Genomic DNA, 5,391 nt, shown 5'->3' on the forward strand with positions numbered 1-5,391 from the left:
AGGAGAATGGAGATACAAAGTAAATCATGTGAGAATTGCCGAAAAAAGTAAGTTGCCAATGCAATAATGACATGTGGATGGTACCTTGAACAATAGACTCGGCAAATTTGACGTCCTTCCTGCCATCAACAATTGGCTACGCCATCATCCGGACTGGCTGGGACGGGAATGCATATGAGACTGGAATAGCATCTACTGGCTTGTTTGGTTGGCTCAAATCAAGTCCGAGGCTGAACGATGGTGGCGTGAAAGCCATAGGGTGCCTACCCTTGCGCTCATTCTGCTTTTCAATTGCAGCAATAGACGCTGCCAGTGGAGACAAATCAACAAAGACGTCGTTGTCAACTGATCCAACATCCTTAGGTTTGGCAGTGGGACGGGGAGTCGTGTCCGGAATATCAATAACCACCTTCTTGGTTGTCCCTTTTGTAGGATGGTCAACTCTTGGAGTCTAAGGGACCCCCATGTCCAGTGGGACACGTGTGTGCTTGAGCGTTGGATTGGCAGGAATATTTTCTTCGTGAGAGACTGTCGGTTGCTGGACCATTCCACCTACAAGTACGTTTGTCTGGACTGCATCGCCGGTCTTGCCATGAGGAACAGGCGCGAACAAGGTTGAAGCAGGCACGTACCCTGTGTCCTTATCATGCACATTTCCTGACTGATCAACCCTTTTTCAAGGGCTCTTCATCGTACTCGACGCCTATTTTGTTGTTTTCTTGCCGGCTACGTGTGGAGCAGCTTCGGAAACAATGTGTGGAGGAGCGGTGCGATCATGCGGTCCAGCCCGATGTGCTTGTTGCATGACTACCGGACCCTTGTTTTCCACAGCAGTTGCGGCAACCATACTTGTGCAATATTCACTTGCTGGGCGACCTTGCTCAGACGTATCAACAGTAGTGTTTTCTGCATGCACGTTAGGTTGCTGCATTTTGTGTGCAGGATCAGACACTGTTGGGATTGCACTACCTTCAAGCCCCTGTCTCATGGATACCAATGCAGGCGCAACCTCCGCTATTCTTGGGGAGATCAATTCATCAGAACCCCTGATCCTGCACCTTCATTGTCGGTCAACACAACAACAACAGATGACAACAACTTAACTGGTGCAGCAGAACTAGTGACAGCAGATGCTTTGACAAAGTCCACATTGTCAGTTGAAGCAAGCTTAGCGTGCATGCGCTCCAACTAGTCTTTTTTCTTAGGTTTAGCCATATGAGAAACCTGGCTGGTCCTTTTCTTGAGGCTGCATGTATTAAATAGGGGTAAGCGAAAAATGTGACATCAAACTCAAGAAAAAAAGGAACGAATGTTGGACACAATCAGAGAGGCATCCATTTGGTTTATCATACACTTCTACGCATTAAATGAAAACTCCCTTATTGGTACAAATACGCATGACATCATATAAGGGGGGGCACATGGAGGGGGAGGCATGTAAGTTGGCAACATGGTCATATAGTAAAAGAGAAAGACTGTAAGTTGTCGTGCATGAAAGACGTAATAAAATTGCCTTCTGGTGGAACTAAATGTAGTGGTAGCGTGTGAACAGGCGGAGTAAAATGAAGGTTAACGGGCTGGAAAGAGTAGAAAAATGCTGGTAGTAACGGATAGGTTGAAAAGTTGCCATGTGGTTAATGATGTGCAAGTACGAATGAAAATAAGTTCAAGCAAAAAATAAAAAGTTGACATGTTGGGGTTGAGCAGGTAGTAAGAAAATGCCATTTGTGTAGAGGTGAAGTCGCCACATGGCGGCTCAACGAAAGTTGGCATGTATGGTACAAGAATGTAGGAAAAGTAAAGTTGCACCTTAGCGGGTGGGAGGGGAAAATTAGGTAGATGACATCCATTGTAAAAAGGTAGAGAGTTGCCATGTATGTGCAACTAAAAATTGCCATGTAATGTCAATAAAAGTAGCCATGCAGAAACATAGCATTACTGTAGCTATGTCGTACTACTAACCTTTTCTCTACATCTCTCATATCCTCAAAAACAACCAGATCTCCCATGTTGGAGGATGCAAATCAAGGAGATGAACGTGTAGCCGTATGGGACTTGCATGTACGAGTAGATGATTTGGAAGGTTGTTGGCAGTTTTTTGTGTGGTCACTCTTCCACCAGCGGTGGCCTCCCTACAAGAAAAACACAAAAAATAATCACTGAGGAAAGTCGATAACATAGAAAGAAGTAGGAGAAAAAATGTTTTAGAACTTGCAAGAAACAATAATGAACACCAATTAAACCTCTTTCTAGCAGCAACTGGGTCCAACTTCGTCCTTTTGGAAGCAGCTTCAAGGTCCACGTCTGGTGCATCCCTACCCCTTTTGGAGGCTTCAGGAATAGAAGTGCTCATGACGAAAGGCCCGCCCAATCCCTGTCCATTGGATGTTTCAGCCCCTCCACGATTGTGCTCAAACGTCGTGTCATTCTCAGTATCGTCCATTATGGTATCGCCATCATTATGGGTGTCGTCTTGCTGGTGATCATCGTTGTAGTCACTATCATCAACAGATAAATCTTCATCACTAGGGGGAACCTCTTGCGAATCGTTGTGGTCATATCTGCCCCTAAAAGCAGTTGGACGAGAAGTGCCACCACGAAGAAAAGAATGAAACAGGTTGGCAACTTCTTCTGCGTCACCAGCCGACATGGCAGTCCAGCCCCATACAAGCTTGCCAAGAAGGTTGGTCATACCGGACGCAAACTGTCCAACGAGATTTTCAACGTTATTTCGTGCCTGCATTGGGAAAACACGGAAAATGAAAGAGAGACCAATCTGCTCAGCCAAGAGTGTGAGCTATCTTGCAAAAGGATGCAGCGGAAAAATAGTGTGGTACTTACAGTTAAAGGGCATGAAGCATTTGTGTGACCATCCATCCATTTGCTGAAGTTGTCGGGGCCCCCAAAGAAGTTGTAATCAATGTTATGTTCTCCCATTAGCTGAAAAGAAGGAAGAGGTAGTAGGTTACAGAGTAAGTAAAAGATATAATTGTGAAATGAAAAGTTAGGTTGGTAACTTTAGTTTGAACTTGTGAGACAACATGCTTATGAGGAAGAAAATGACTGGGAACAGTGGAAAAAGTCACACTTTTTAATGTAGTAATGTCACCAAACATGGGTATCAAAGTGGAGAAGTGTACATGATTGAAACAATACGTTGCCATTGCTAAATACAATATGTGTTGCTAGTCATGATTAGGGGACATGTAAGTTTTGAAAATATGTATGCAATGAAAGAAGTGGCCAAGTTGCCATGTATGGTAAGTGAAAAAAAGGAAAATAACAATTGCAAGAAATGAAAAATAAGAAGTTGGCACATAGTTTGAATGTGAATGTGCAGATGGAAAAGTGCAGGTAAAAGACTAGCATGTAGCTTGGCAAACGACCCATCAGGCTTCCTGTCCACAGCGAGAACAACCGTGATTGCGGCATCAGACCAAGCACATGTAGCAAACTTGTGTGGTGGAGGGAGTCCGCCAACTGGATTAAGGTCAACAGTGCTGATGTCAAGTTTATCAACATACATGAGCTGAAAAGAAAATGCAAAACATGCAAGTCAAGGAGCTGGCACGAAAAAAAGCTTTTAATGTGAAAAAGGAGTAAGAAAACACTATGGGGGGCGACTTAGAGTGGAAAAGGAAAAATGGTTTGACGTAAAATAAACTTGCCATCAGATGCAGCCGACAGCCTTTGTTGTACATTTTATTAGATAGTGAAGTATGAAGGAAACCAACTATGAACTTGCACCAGTTCATGTTGGCAACATTGCATGTCTAGTCCTGCAAGATAAAGAAAACGACAAAAAGAACACGGAAAAGTGTAAGCTGTAGCATTATGTTGGTAAAAAAGGAGAAAGGGAAAATTGAAAGCTATGAAATAAATGTACAAGTAAAACAGGTAAGGTGCGATGAGGTGCGGAGCAAAATTCATACCAAAACATGAAAGCATCTGCTGCTGGGGCGTAACAATGTCATGGGAGTAAAGACATTTGTGATCAAGTACATGAGCAGCTTCCTCTTGAAGTCATCGTCACTTGTTTGCACCGCACCAAGCATATTCGCAAAAGCAGAGTTTGCCGGGAGGGACGTAAGACCAGGGAACATTTTAGGGAAAAGACGTGCTTGCACTTTTGTATCAACCTTGTAAGGGACATCTATGTCGCTATTGGGGACACCAAGTGTGTTGAAAACAGAGTCCTCATCTAATGGAATCCTACCACATCCTGGTATGACAAGTTCCCACTTATCCGGATGGTATAACCTCACAAACCAGTTGCACATGGGGTTATTCAAATTGGTGCACTATATGTTCATCAGCACCTGCGTCCCCATTTCTTTTTCAGCTTCTTTCTGGGCGTCATCGAAATCGTCATATAGTTAAATTGAACATTCATGTGATCCCTGATGTCTACTATGCAACCTTCTTCTTGTAGGCATTATTGGGCCTCCAAGTGCAGAGGTTTCTAGGGCAGTAGCAAATTTCCCTCAAGTGGATGACCTAAGGTTTATTAATCTGTGGGAGGTGTAGGATAAAGATGGTCTCTCTCAAACAACCCTGCAACCAAATAACAAAGAGTCTCTTGTGTCCCCAACACACCCAATACAATGGTAAATTGTATAGGTGCACTAGTTCGGCGAAGAGATGGTGATACAAGTGCAATATGGATGGTAGATATAGGTTTTTATAATCTCAAAATATAAAAACAGCAAGGTAGCAAGTAACAAAAGTGAGCGAAAACGGTATTGCAATGCTTCGAAACAAGGCCTAGGGTTCATACTTTCACTAGTGCAAGTTCTCTCAACAATGATAACATAATTAGATCATATAACAATCCCTCAATGTGCAACAAAGAGTCACTCCAAAGTCACTAATAGCGGAGAACAAACGAAGAGATTATTGTAGGGTACGAAACCAACTCAAAATTATTCTTTCCGATCAATCCATTGGGCTATTCCTATATGTGTCACAAACAACCCTAGAGTTCGTAGTAAAATAACACCTTAAGACACACATCAACCAAAACCCTAATGTCACATAGATACTCCAATCTCACCTCAAGTATCCGCGGGTTTGATTATACGATATGCATCACACAATCTTAGATTATTCAAACCAACACAAAGAACCTCAAACAGTGCCCCAAAGTTTCTACCCGAGAGTCAAGACGAAAACGTGTGCCAACCCCTATGCATAAGTTCACAAGGTCACTGAACCCGCAAGTTGATCACCAAAACATACATCAAGTGGATCATGTGAATATCCCATTGTCACCATAGATAAGCACATGCAAGACATACATCAAGTGTTATCAAATCCTTAAAGACTCAATCCGATAAGATAAGTTCAAAGGGAAAACTCAATCCATTACAAGAAGGTAGAGGGGGAGAAACA

At 43.0% G+C, this 5,391-nt stretch overlaps 1 pseudogene; it reads right to left on the bottom strand.

Moving 5' to 3' along the window:
- Nucleotides 1-136: 136 nt before the first annotated feature.
- On the bottom strand, nt 137-4,419 carry LOC119345010 (annotated as a pseudogene).
- Nucleotides 4,420-5,391: the final 972 nt, after the last annotated feature.

This window comes from Triticum dicoccoides, unplaced genomic scaffold (genome assembly GCF_002162155.2).
Source record: "Triticum dicoccoides isolate Atlit2015 ecotype Zavitan unplaced genomic scaffold, WEW_v2.0 scaffold198278, whole genome shotgun sequence".
Taxonomy (NCBI): Eukaryota; Viridiplantae; Streptophyta; class Magnoliopsida; order Poales; family Poaceae; genus Triticum; species Triticum dicoccoides.